Genomic DNA, 14,746 nt, shown 5'->3' on the forward strand with positions numbered 1-14,746 from the left:
TAGTAAAATTAAAAAACAAGGGAACAAAACCCAAAACATCCAATACTGGCTATATTGAAAAGAAATGACCATATTAATTCATTACTGCTAATTTAGCAATTTAGTATAGCCTTTCTGAAAAGCAATATGGCAGAGAAATTAAAGTGCTTAGACTTAGGGGTACCTGGGTGACTCAGTTGGTTGAACGTCTGACTCTTGATTTTTGGCTCAGGTCATGATCTCACGGCTTGTGTGATCAAGGCCCTTGTCAGACTCTGAGCTGCCAGCATGGAGCCTGCTTGGGATTGTCTCTCTCCCTCTCTCTCTGCCCCTCCCCTGCTCTCTCTCAAAATAAATAAATAAAGTTAAAAAAAATAAATTGCTTAGACTTAAATATTTTCATTCCTAATTTTATCCCAATTAAGCAATCAAACAGAAGCACAAATAGACACAAATATGTTCATTGTAGCTTTAACAATGACAGAAAAATATGAACAAAAGAGAAGAATGCCATAATAAAATATTTTGGCAACATACAATCTGTAGAATATGCATGCATTCATACGTGAATGTATGTGTGTATGTATATTTGTTACTGTAAATATGAAGGACATATAGAAAACCAAAATGTTTATGACATAAGCTAGGCAAAAACAGTGTAAAATATTTTACATTAATCTTGCAAATATATAAACACATGTGCCATACATCACTGATAGTGGTAGTAATAAGTTAATCACATAAGCTAATCAGCATTAACTCATTGGCTTGCTAACGTGTTAAAATAACGAGCTAATAAAATTCCTTGACTCTTAGATTTCTTGCCTTTCTGTTTAACTTTTTGCTAGATAACTACCATATTATGTTCTGACTTATGTACAAAAGTAATATACTAACCTGAACACTGAATGGATAGATTTTAAAAAAATAACGATTGTATAGAAAAACATAGTAACAAGTGTGGACACCGTAATAGGTATCATGTGTATTTTATTCTGGTGACCTTTCCTCTACAGTCACATATATACCTGATTATCAATGCCTTCAATCCACCTATGGTGCCATTTCTCATTAAGATGGTAGTGAATTTAAAGTAGGTGGAAATATGATTTGCTAACTGCCAAATAATTCCATTGATTCATTTACTTATGCATTCTTACTACAAATATTTCTGAAGTGTATGGTATGCGCTTGGTATCATTCAGCCCTTAAACAAAACTGAAACTTCCTCTGTCATTAGTGAGCTTATACTTTTAGAGAAGAAAGGCAATTACCACAGACTCATTGGTGCCCTGCCTAGAGTGCCTGGGAACCATTTTGTTCCTTTGGTGTGCCTTCCTTCCAACTGCCACGGTAGAATTTTGCTGTAATGTCTCATATCTGTAACTTTTTCCAGAGTTTTGCTCTTAGGATACTGGAGCCATCTTGCTTGGAGATGCCTAGGAATTAAGCCTTTGCATTTCTACTGTCTTTAGGCAGCCTGTAGGCAATGACTGACTGACACTGTGTCTAAAAGTGTAATAACGTTTCTTCAAGGCTGGATATATTCTGTGGGACAATTCATGTTCCAGAACTCCCCTGTGGGATTAGGCTGAAGCTAAACTTCAAACTTTGCTTAACTTGCTCCTCTTCCTTGTCCTGCTCCCTCATTCCCATACAGGTTTCATCTGACAGCTTACTCCTAATAATCCATGAATCCAATCTCAGACTGCTTATGAAGAATCCAAACTAAGTTAATGATTAAACATGTAATTCCTTTCATGTGTTATGGGTGCTATGAAAGGTGAATAATAGAAAGCTGTGGATATACAGCATAGAAATCTTATCTTGGGGTGAGAGTAAGAGTTATTTTCCTTGAGGAAGGAACATTTAAATTGAGACCGTATATCTTGTATCTTTTTTCCTTTAAAATAGTATGGCGTGCATTTGTGAAATGACTGGCTGTGGTTGAGGACTATAGTCTTTGATCATGACCGTCATGGAAATAATCAGTCCATATTATGACTGAACCCTTTTGTTCATTAGCTTCAGACTATTAACACTGGTCCCTGATGAAGAGTGAAACCAGCACATAGAGTGAAAAGTTACTAGGGCACAATATCTATCTCCATATATTAGGAAGCATCCATGAAACTGTAGGACTGAGCACTTCCTTCAACATGCATGCATATATTCATATATACATATAATTATCCACATGTGTGTGTTTCATCATTAACATACTCATTTTGGTAATGAAAACTGGCCAGTAGAATTTTGGTAGTGACAAAAATGATACTATGCTTAGCACAACTCTGTTAATAGCCTGTAGAGCTATCCTTCTGCCTAATAGCATAGAAATAACATTTTAAAAAACCAAAATTTACAGTTAAAACCCATACTGTGAAATAGATAGACTATTGATTCTCATGTATATCAGATTTATCCTACTTAAAACATGGATGGGGGCCCTGGGTGGCTGAGTCAGTTGACTGTCTGACTCTTGATTTCAGCTCAGGTCATGATCTCATGGTTCATGAGCTGGAGCCCTGCATCAGGCTCCGTGCTGTCAGTGCATAACCTGCTTGGGATTCTCTCTATCTCCCTGTCTCTCTCCCCCTCCCCTGCTCTCTCCCTTTCTCTAAAAAATAAACAAATAATCTTTAAAAAATAAAGCACAGATAGTAACTGTAAGATGCACTAAGCCCTGAGATCTTGGGAAAGAGAAAGAGTATAACTTTAAAGATAAAGCCATCGGCATGGCACTTTTGATGAAATCAAATAAGAAGGTAAAATAAGCCTACTGCTTTTAATTGCCTATGATGCACCAGACACCAGAAGGCACAATTATATATACACAGTTTTTAAATGGTTATTATTATGTCCCAAACACATTAAAATATTATTGATAAAGGCAAGTAATAATAAATGCTAATGATTCTTCTATTGCAGTGTTTAGAAGACAAGGTAAATTTAGCAAAGAAGTCTAGCATGGTTACATTCAAAATAATCCTATTTGGGGGGCGCCTGGGTGGCGCAGTCGGTTGGGCGTCCGACTTCAGCCAGGTCACGATCTCGCAGTCCGTGAGTTCGAGCCCCACGTCAGGCTCTGGGCTGATGGCTCAGAGCCTGGAGCCTGTTTCCGATTCTGTGTCTCCCTCTCTCTCTGCCCCTCCCCCGTTCATGCTCTGTCTCTCTCTGTCCCAAAAATAAATAAATGTTGAAAAAAAATTTAAAAAAAATCCTATTTGGGGTGTACAATATGATTTATCTATTACAAGCCAAATTTATTTAAAAATCCTCTTTGTGTTCATAACGAAATAGACCTAGAAGTATCAAAAGATTTACTGATGATATCACAGGGGCACTACAGCCATTGTAAGAATCATAAATTTACTAGGTTCTCTTATTCAGAAATTACTTTAAACAGTATAATCTATAATGTTTGAGAAAATAAGTTAAACATTCCCCAAGTTATAGGACAATAAATTAATTTATAGGACAATAAATTAATCATCCAGAGATGATGTTTGTCAAAGTCTCTTGGGAAAACTGTATTAATAGTTTTGTCAGTCCAGTTATATAATAATCTTTCACTGATAATCACTTAGAGTTTTGAATTCTCTAAGAATACCAGAGGAAATAATTGTTTATTACATGGCAAAATTAAAAAAGTATTTATAAACATTGTCTTTTATTTGGAATTAACAGTAGATAAAATTCATATCACTGTTATTAAAAATATTTCCACAGTTATAATAGAAAGCATTTTGGAAACATTTAAAAGAGTTAATAGGGGAAGGAAAATATTTGCTCTAAATAATGGTTTAAATGCCATTGTAAGTGGAAACTGTGGAAGGTGTTAAATATGCATTTATTTTAGTAAAGTTTCCTCCTTCCCTTCCTTCCTTCCTTCCTTCCTTCCTTCCTTCCTTCCTTCCTTCCTCAGTGAAAAGTTCTGTTACAGCTCAACAAATTGTGAAACTGAGGGCTCTTGTATCCATGGCTCTTTGAAGATAATAGACTAACCTGATGTGCTTAGCCCCACAGTAAATTAATTACTTAGGGCTTAGGTGGTTTTATGCAGGACACAATCATTCTGGAGATGGAGTTGTTTATATGAAAAGGCATATTAAAGTTAGAACCTTGGAAAGAAGGTAGTGAGTAATATACAAAACAGGAATGCTAAGCACAGTTAATTAACAATTAAGAATTTCAGAATGTAAAGTTGAGTTAAATGCTATAGAGATAGCTGAGACAACTGTATCCTTAATATTATCACATATCACCATCTGGCAAGTAAATCAAATGACATTTACTCATTGAGGACCTTCATGCCCGAGAGTCAATAATTGAACAAGGCAATGTAGGGTAAAGCAGGCTTATACTCTAGTTGAGGAAATGAGACCTGATAAAATTAATGAATACAATGTTAAAATATAAGTGCATAATATTGTTACAGATAATGTACTTTGTTTTTAGCATGGGCAGTCAGAGAATGAGACACCCTAGTTTAACTTTTCATATATAGTATTTAATATTTTCCAAATAGCATACCTAAAGCACCTAACTATGTACCTACCACCTTTGAGGTTTGTTGTGTTCTCCTCCCTGATCATGTGTTCCTTTCCTGTTGTGATTAGTACAAATTTAATATAGTCCTTCCTTTTTCTCTTAGGAGTTTATCATATATACCACTATACTCTATCATATGAATATGCTATAAATTACCCAATTTCTTGTCTTCGTGATATCTTTATTAATTCCTTATTTCTGTTTTCCTTGGGTTTATTATGTCATTCTTTTGCCAATTCTGCAGATTGCATGCTTTTTAACTTCAGCCATATAGACAGAGTTGGGTTAAAATCTCTCATTAAGGATTTGTCATCCTTGTATTCATTCATTTTTGCATTACATATTTTTTGAGTGGTTTTTAGGTGCATACCAATTTGGATTCATATCCTGTTGGTAAATTATAGCATATTATCTATATATACAGTTTCTCTTTATCTCTGCTAATTATTTTGCCCTAAAGTTTGTGTTGTCAGCAGTTAAATAGTCATATCAGTTTTTCCTGGAGTATTATTTCCCCCATCCTTTTACTTTCTACCTTTCAATGCCATGGTTATAAGGATTTCTTGTAGATACCATACAGTGGGATTTCGTTTATATGCAGTCTAGCTCTTAAATGAAAGTTCAGAATGCTTTAACTTCAATCATCCTCCCTCTCTTCTTATATAATTCTATCATCCAGGATTTTTGTACTATATTGATATTTTTTCCATTTTAGCCTCTTAAATTAGACATTATTATTACATATCCCATAAACATTATTTTAGATTTACCCGTATGTTCATTATTTTTTCTAGGTTGATTTTCTTTCTTTCATATTTCCTTTAGTGAGGGTTTGGTTGTAGTAAACTCCCTCCAGTTTTGCTTATCTAAAAATGCTCTTCTTTGCACTTATTATTGAAAGATAATTTCTGAAATCATAGAATTATATTCTCATTTATTTTGTTTTATCACTTAAATATACTGTTCCACTGACTCTGGCTTTCCCTGTTGTTGTTAACCAGATTTCAATTTACTTGCGATTGGGAATTTTTTTTTTTTTTACTAGGTTTTAAAATAGTATCTTTCTTTTTTGTGTTATACATTTGACTATGGTGAGTCTAGGTATTGGCTTATTTTTATTTACCCCACTTGAGGATTATTGTCCTTAATGTATCTGGAGTTTATGTCTTTCTGAAAAATTCTTATTGCCTGTCCAACATTTTATATATATTTTCTTTTTCTTGAATTCCTCTCTTCCTAGAATTCATTGATGAATTTTGAACCTTCTCTTTCTTTTTACCCATGTCTCATAAACTTCCTATTAACTAAATTTTCTTTATCCTATAACAATCTCTGTAATTTCTTCAGATCTATCTCACAATTGACTAATTTCCCATTGACCTGAATTTGATGGGCTTTAATACTTTATCTATTCATCAATCGATCGATCTATTATCTACCTATCATCATCATCTATTATCATCTCTCTAATGAGACATTGCAAAGAAGGGATGAAAATACAGTAAGTAGAGGGGAGTGGTCTGACTACTCAACTTGACTTGAGGTGAACAAAGTTCTAATCCTAGGGTAGTATAGTAATATACCTACCTACCCACAGAAGATTTTCTTTTTCAGCTGTTTTCTGCTAAAACATTAGGTTTTAGTCTTTTTGTTTAACTATTCCTATCCTGAGTGTTTGTTTTTTCCCCCGTTTTATAGGTTTTCTGAAAATAAAGATTATACTCCCAATAACCTTTCATATAAACAAGAGAAGTTTTATTACCCAAAGTACAAATAATCTAACTAGGATACTGTACAGATGGGCCAAAGATAATGTCCCATCTGAGTTCCTTACTAGTGCCATTTTAAACTATTGTTCTGGTACAGCCATCTCCGGGTAGCTTCTAGACTCAAGAAAGCAGTCAAGAAGGGTAATTGGGTACTAGTGTCCACCCACAATCTGACCCTGGGAATACCCCAAATACCTTTTGGATCTTGTTCTTTTTTATCATTTTGCCAAAATTCAAATGCTCCCACTGAGGTAGCCCCTACACACTAACTCATCATTCAGTATGTGCAGGTGATTACTTCTAATTATTTTAGTATTTCTAATTATTAATAAACAAAGAATAAGTGATGTCATTCAGGTAATAGTGTATGTCTAAAGTTGACTGCTATCATTCTTGCAAATTTGCCTCTTTCCACTGGGGACAGATTAGGGAAATATTCAGGAGTTGAGATAATTGATTCATCTAAATAAATGAATTTTGGATGACAATACATTCATATTCATTATCTTTGGCCGTAAGATTTTGCTAATATTTTTATTTGGATTGAGAAACAGGGTAGTCTTCTTGGTTATAAAAGCTTACTCTTTCCCAGGCTCTGCCAGTTGTGCTAGTCAAAATGACAAATGCTAATGCTTATGTTGGGTATTTACATGCTTTGTAGATTACTGTGCAAAATCTGACTGCCACACTGTAGAAATAACTCTTAACAAGACCAAGCTTCACAGGAAAATGAAAACCTCAGTCTTTTCCTGCCACAAGCCCATCCTACCATCCCAGTTTTCCTAGCTGATCCTTTGTCCTTTCCAGTTTGTCCTCTGACACTGCTAGCAGAGTTATTTCTTTAAAAGAGCCTTATGATCACCTCTCCTACCTAAAAGTCTTTAATAATTTCCCTTATTATTGGGATCAAGTTTAAACCTTTGCTTTAGATACAAGGCTTGTCATGACCGGTGTCTTGTCAACCATATTTTCCCATTCCCTTAACCTCCCCTACATGCAGTTCTTAGAAGAGACCCAATTCCCTTGTGCCTTAGACTTTCACAAGGTTATCATTGTCTGATGCTCCTCTTATCCCCACAACTCCCCACCATTCCCTTATAGTCTGCCTTTTTTTTTTTTTTTTTTCTATCTCTGTAGCTTGTGATTGTCCTGTGGGATACAATCTGGAAATCTTTAGTCTGGGTTGGATGGTTCTCTGAATTCTCTCAACACAGCATGCAGAGTATTTTATTATAATTATCCACTTATGTGGCTGATTACTGTGCTCTGATTAGTAGATTAGAAGCCCATTGAAAGCTGAGGCTGTGTCTTGATCATCTCAGTTTCTCTGGTGCCCAGAGCAGTGACCAACATAAAGTAAGTGAATAAAAAAAAACAAAAAACAGTCTGGCTTAATAACCAGGGTTTAAATAAATGCCTTATTAAATTATGAAAATGATCTTTGAATATATATGCTGGAGGGATTGTACTGTCCTTCTAAGAATAGCATTTCATGACTTAGCTAAATAGGAAGAACAAAACCATTAGCCAACCTGAGTGTCAACACAGGGACAGTCTTCATCATTTTCCTTTTGAATTTATCTTCTGGCAGGGAAGCTTACAAAGTCGGCTTGGTGACCTATGTCAAAACATTTTCATGTTAACAATGGTGGAATTAGAAATGATTTATACTCATCATGTATAAAACTTGTGGGCCTGGACACTGATTAAGATTGGAGAATATGGAAGTTTATTATTTGCTCTGACTCCTCTATTAAAATCTTCCTTCTGTTATTTTCAGGTCTAGAAAAGGCGATTTAAAAAAATAAACAAAAACCAAATCCCTTGTTTAATTGAATACAGGGTATACATTTTCACCTCTGGTTAGCATATTTATGGAGATATTTATATAATTTACATAAGTAGATGTTCATTATCTGTCTTACAGATATTCGGTTATGTCTTAACTGAATATTTATGGAGGGTAATTCTCATAAATTCCGTGTACACAGTGCCTGGCTCAGCACCATAACAAATGTGTAATACATGTTTTTTTATAATGATGTTAAAACGTTCAGTTGCAAAGGTGGGCTGTGGTCACATAATCTTCCTATTCCCTCTTCAATGAATAATTCAAGTAGTAGCCTTCACACTCCTCATAAGATTGAGAAGATATATCTATTCCCAAGTCTTGTTTTCTATTATTGAGATGTAAGGAGCTACTGCAAATGCAAAGTCTCTGGGGCCTTGTTACAGGGGCCAGCTTCAAGTTTCGTTTGTGAACTCCAAAGGATATGCCAGGAGAAACTTCAGAATGGAATCACTGGGGAGAAAGCAGGCACAGTTTCAGGGGCAGTGTCCATATTGCATGGAAAGTGTATGTGTATTTAGCAAAATAATGTATGTATGTGCGTGGATGGGGCATTCCTTCACTTCTGTTGTGTTTTGTGAACATAACCAAATGTTGAAATCTCTCTATGGATATTATTTGAAAATATACACACGAAAATGTGGATGGAAGATTTGAAAACAGGTGTTTTATGTATGATTATAATATGATGTTAAACATTAATTAGTTACTTGTCATCAACATATTATGTGAGAATCTCTAAAAAACATTTGTGTGTTTATGTATTTGGAGAAAAACAAGGAAGGATGTAAACTAAAATGCAAAGCTATATGGGATTACCCAAATTATCGCATAACAATCATCTGAGGGACAACAGCAAAGTTCCTTAGGTTCTTTAACAATGACCATTAAAACATAGTGTTTATTAGATCAAAAGAAGGTAACCTGGGAAGTAGCTATGTTTATATTTAATGGATAGTGTTATGCCTTGAACAAAAAAATATATCTCTATGCTAGCTGAGCCTTTAAATTTCATTCCAGATATGTAAAATTAAACGTAGCAAAATTATTTTTCTATGTTTCTAAAAGATCCTGTTTCATGAGAGAAAAGAGCATTAAACTTTATTAACAAATTTCTTATTATCATGGACAAACAACAACCCATTGGATTTTTTCTCTTCTCTAGGTTCTGACTTAATGAAACCCACCATTTTTTACACTCTAACTTTCCTATTTCAAGTGTTGCCTGGAAAGGAAATCTTAGGTGAGTATTCTCAAAAAATATTGCTTCATTTACAATTTTGAATAATACTTTCCTGAGAAGTCTGATGACAAAGACAGCCCAAACAGGAAAAACAGTAGAAAAGTTTATGACGTATAAAATGAATTCTTCAAAAGAATTTTGTTTTGAAATGCCAAGGGTTATAAGTCAAATATATGCAGCATATATTACTATTCATTACCTTGCATTGGCTGAAATTCATCTCTTCTGACAACCCTGGGTAAATCATGTTACATATTGCATAAAATATGAGTGCTGGTCCTTTTCTGAAGATGCCACTTAGTGTGGGAACTCACTGCCATTGGCTGCATCCCAGTTGCTGTAATCTCCCTTAAGACCACTGCTTCTGCAGAGTCCTATGGCAGTCGAATCAGAGAAGAAAAGGTATTTATAGAAAACATATGCAAAAGGTTGATAGCTCGTCCAGTTTTTAGTGCACAGACTGACAGCTAAATACAAATTGAGAAATGTAAGTTTCACTTCGAGCAAATTTACTGGGTGAAAACCTCATTTTTTCATTTCATTTGAATACGTTCACTGCTTCTCAGAATATGCAACTTTATAGTGAGCATATTTTTTATTCTTGAAGGCTCATTATTTTACAGTGAGGTTACTGAACCTAGACCACATAGAGCAGATTACCCAGCATAATATTAATCAAAATATACATGGCAAATGGGATTCCAAACAGTGCCAAATAGGCATCTGCTTTTAACATAGAATAAAAAAAGTGCATTTAGTGCTTTTATTAAAAGGTATTATGGGCAATTTATTTTTAAGCCATCTCTCTAACACTATTAACTAGCATACAATTTAATGTACTCCCAAGCAACTTGACTTTTACTGTTTCCTTCAAAACATTAATTTGTAAAAGCAAGTTGATATAAAAGATGACTTTGACCCTAAGAAAAGATTCGAATCATTAAAAATAAATTAAATGATCTTGTAGACACACATAATAGTTACTTTGGGGGTTGGAAAATAACATATTTTCTGTTGCCATGTATGATATGATGTTTCATAGGGAAAAATAAAGCCAGTGCTGTTTCTAATGATATAATTTATACCCTCTGAGTAAACCATATCAGTTTTGTAAGCTTTGCTTAAATTTGAACAGAGTTGCCAAATGCCTAAAAATTTCTGAACAAATCAAAGAAGATTCTTTAGTATTTATGAGAGAAATAAATTATATTATGACTGTTTAGAAAATTTTGGACAAGTTAGTACATAGTTGATTTTGTACTGTCTTTATAGTGTTTTCCTTATAGAGACAAGGAAACTAATTCACTTCCACTGAAATGTAGCCAGGCAATTTTATACAACGTAAGCAGTGGGGATATTGATAGAAAAAGTTTTTTACAAATCTAGGCTAAGAATTATAAGTAAAACTAAAATTTGTGATATGTTTAATTGGATGAAATTTTTGAATGGTAACAAATAAAATTTAAATTCTAAAAATAATACAAGGATGCATGCTCTTTTTAAAGAAATAAAAATATCCAAGAATAATAGTATTAAGTGAAAAACAGCCACAGAAGCAACAATAAAACCTTGACATCATTGCCTACCCTCATGCAGTAAGATTCCATTATCCTCCTGTCTGTAATTACTGGAAACATTTTGGAGGGCATCCTTTCACGTCTTTCTGTATATATTTATATAAATATATTTTTAAATATATTTGCATGTTAAATGTATGTGTGTACACATGTACATGAAAGAAGTACACATTACATATGTGTGTGCATATATATAATCTATGTAAAATTGAAAACAAGTTTTTTCACTTGAAATAAAATGGACATCAGTACATCAGTTTATTTGTATTTCCCCCCCTACTTTTTCATACTATTTTTGAATGTGGATGGGACTAAGTATCTTATTTTATTTTATTATTGTTTTTTAAATTAATTTGCTTATTTTGAGAGAGAGAGCGTGCGTGTTTGTGTGTGCATGTGCAAGTGGGGGAGTGACAGAGGAAGAGGGAGAGAGAATGTCAAGCAGGCTCCATGCTAACAGTGAGGCTAGATCTCATGGAACTCTGCAAACATGACCTGAGATAAAATCAACCCTGAGATCATGACCTGAGTCTTTTGGTTAACTGACCGAGCCTCCCAGATGCTGCTGGGACTAAGTATTTTAAAACATTTTCCTGCTGATAGTCATGTGGATGATCTTAATTTTTATTTATAGCCTAAATTAATCCTTATGTCTGTGAGATAGATTTTGAAGTAATTGATGGGTTTTCCTAATTGCAAGATATTTTTCAAATTATCTCTGAGAAATTTGTGTTAGTTTGTATCCCTCTCTGCAAGAGTTAGTAAAAGTACTACTTATTCCAGATCCTCATCAAAACATTATATTACTGACCATTATTTTTTGTTAATCTGCTAGTAAAACTCTGTATAATTTTAGCATGCAGTTCTGTTATTACTGGTGAGGTTGAATATTTTTATATGTTTATTGTATATACACACATACATGCACAACTGATTCTTGTTATTCCTGGTAGTTATGTTCTATAAAGTCCCTGCAAACACTGAATTAGTGAATACTGAGCCATTGTTCTTAGTGGAAATACACACACACACACACACACACACACACACACACAGATACTTATATAATCTCATAGATTATAATCTTAATCTTAAATTCAAAGAAACAACTCAGTTACCATGGTAGGTTCTTTTCTCTTTATTTTTATGAAAGAGAAAATGAGGTTCGAAAGTGTTATGTGACTCGCCAGGGGCTGCTGCACTAACAGGTACCAGAGCTGGGTTTCAAATCCTGGTCAACTGGTCCCAGAGCCAGAGCTTCTTGGATTCCACTGCATTGCCCGCTGCTATCTCCATCCTCTGGTCATTGTTGTCCGAGAGTGCAAAAAGAAAGCAGAACATTGCCTTGTTTGACCTGAGCTGGGAATGTGCATACAGGGAGACTCAAATTTTTTCACGGCTATATGTGTGTCCACTAATGACTGTAAAAGCCTACTGAAGTTTGATATTGAGGTTCCAAATAAACTTCAGGGAGCAGGAGATTCTCAAATAGGGAATTGTGAACAGCAAGGGTCAACTGTTTATACAAATACACAATCTACGTATATGTACCTATGTACATACATACATATAATATGTACAGATGGCCCCTGAGTTTATGATGTTTCAACTGACTATTTTTCAGCTTTGTGATGGTGCAAAAGCAATACACATTCATTAGAGACCGTCTTTACTTTTTGAAATTTGATCTTTTCCCAGACTAGTGATAAGCAGCATGATGCTGTGATACTGTCCCGTGGTGCTGGGTGGTGGCAGCCAGCTGCAGCACCCAATCAGCCCCTGGAGCAGGAGGGTGAAAAACCCATACACTTACACCCCTTCGGTACCCATACAGCCAGTCCATTTTTCACTTTCAGTATAGTATCCAATAAATTACGTGAGATATGCAACACTTTATTATAAAATAGGCTTTGTGTTAGATGATTTTGTCCAGCTCTAGGCTAAGATGTGTTCTGAGCACACTTAGGGTAGATGAGACTAAGCTATGATGTTAGGTAGAATAGGTGAATTAAATGAATTTTCAATTTAGGATATTTTCAATTTAGGATGGCTTTATCTGGAGGTAACCCCATTGTAAGTCGAGGAAGATCTGCATATGTACTGCTTTTTACAATATTCTGTGGAGTTATCTTTCTTATTCTTTTGTGGAATAAATTTATAGTGTGTCTAATATTTTTCAAATATTTTGTCTCAGTTTGATCCTCCTGTTTTAAGCTTGTTAATAGTAACTTTAATCTCAAAGGAGGTTTAAATTTCTATGTCATTAAATATGTCAATTTTTCCTTTATGTCTTTTAGCTCTTGGTCTTATTCAGAAAGAACTTCACCATTTAAAAAGTTATATGGTTTTCTTTTATATGTTTTAGCACTTCAGTCTCCCTTGAATTACTTTTTGGTATACATAATGATGTTGGTTTTTTAGTCACCTTTTTTTTTTTCTTAGAGGAAATTCATTTGTCCTGCAGATATTGTTTGAATTATCTATCATTTCTCCTGATTTTAAATGCTTCCATTGTCCACACATATATAGCTTTTGTTTTTTTCATTCCATTTTTGTCTTTTCCTCAACCAAGAGGTATCTTGTTTTTAAAGTTGTACTTTTAAAATATATGGTAGGAAAGCAATCTTTCCCCACTGCCCTTCTTATCAGAGTTATCATGATAATTCTTTAACATTTTCTAGAGGTAATTTCTCATTAGTTTTTCTAAATTCCATCAACAGTTTTACTCTATTTATATTGAAATCTATATTAGTTATCTGGTGCTATATAATAAATTACTTCAAAATTTAGCAACTTAAAACAACTATACTAACTATTAAATCAAAAGAAATATTTTCTCAGAGTTTCTGTGGGTCAGGAGTGCTGGTGTGGCTTTTCTGGATGTCTCTGCCTCAAGGTGTTTTACAAACTTGCATTTAAGGTGTCAGCTGTGGCTGCAGTCTTCTCAAGGTTAGACTGGGGTCAGATCAGCTTCTGGGCTGGTGTCAGGATTCAGTTCCTCATGGACTGTTGGACTGAGGACCTTATTTTCTCTTTGCTCTTGGCCAAAAGCTAACCTTGGTTTCTTGCCACATGGGCTTCTCTATAAGTTAGTTTACAACGTGACTGCTGAGTTCCCTCAGAACCAGCCATGCTGAGAGTGAGAATGAGCAAAATAGAAGCCAGTCTTTTCTAATCTAATCTCAGAAGTGGCAGCCCATCATGATCATTATAATGAATAATGAGGTCCAGTCCACAGTCAAAGGGAGGACATTATACAAGGGCATAGAGTAACTGGTGCCAGGTTTATAATATTGAATCTTCTCATAGAAGAATATGGTAGCTTTCCGCAACTGGTTATTTTTTTTTTTAATGCTTTAATTATTTTGTTACTGAGAATAGAATTTTACAAAGTTCCAATTGCGGTTGGTTTTGCTGTTACAAGTCTGTGTGTGTGTGCACGCGTGTGTGTAAGACATTTATAAATTTTAATTTTTTAACTTTACCTTTTGAACATTCTGTTAGCATTATTTTGTGTGTGAATAATAATGGTTTAAATTATGCCTTTTAAGTGTTGACATATCTTATTTTTCTTCTTTTAGTGCATTGGCTGGCACAATCATAACAATGCTGTATAATAGCAGTGGTAGCAATCATCCTATGTTGTTTTGGATTTCATCATCTGTTTTGTATCATTACCAGATTATAATGTTTTTCTTCTTTTGATCTGATAATGCGGTATATTGCATTAGTTAAAACCATGTTTTCATTGCTAAGATAAACTACCTGTGTGCTA

Source organism: Panthera uncia (assembly GCF_023721935.1).
Source record: "Panthera uncia isolate 11264 chromosome A1 unlocalized genomic scaffold, Puncia_PCG_1.0 HiC_scaffold_17, whole genome shotgun sequence".
In the NCBI taxonomy this organism is placed as follows: Eukaryota; Metazoa; Chordata; class Mammalia; order Carnivora; family Felidae; genus Panthera; species Panthera uncia.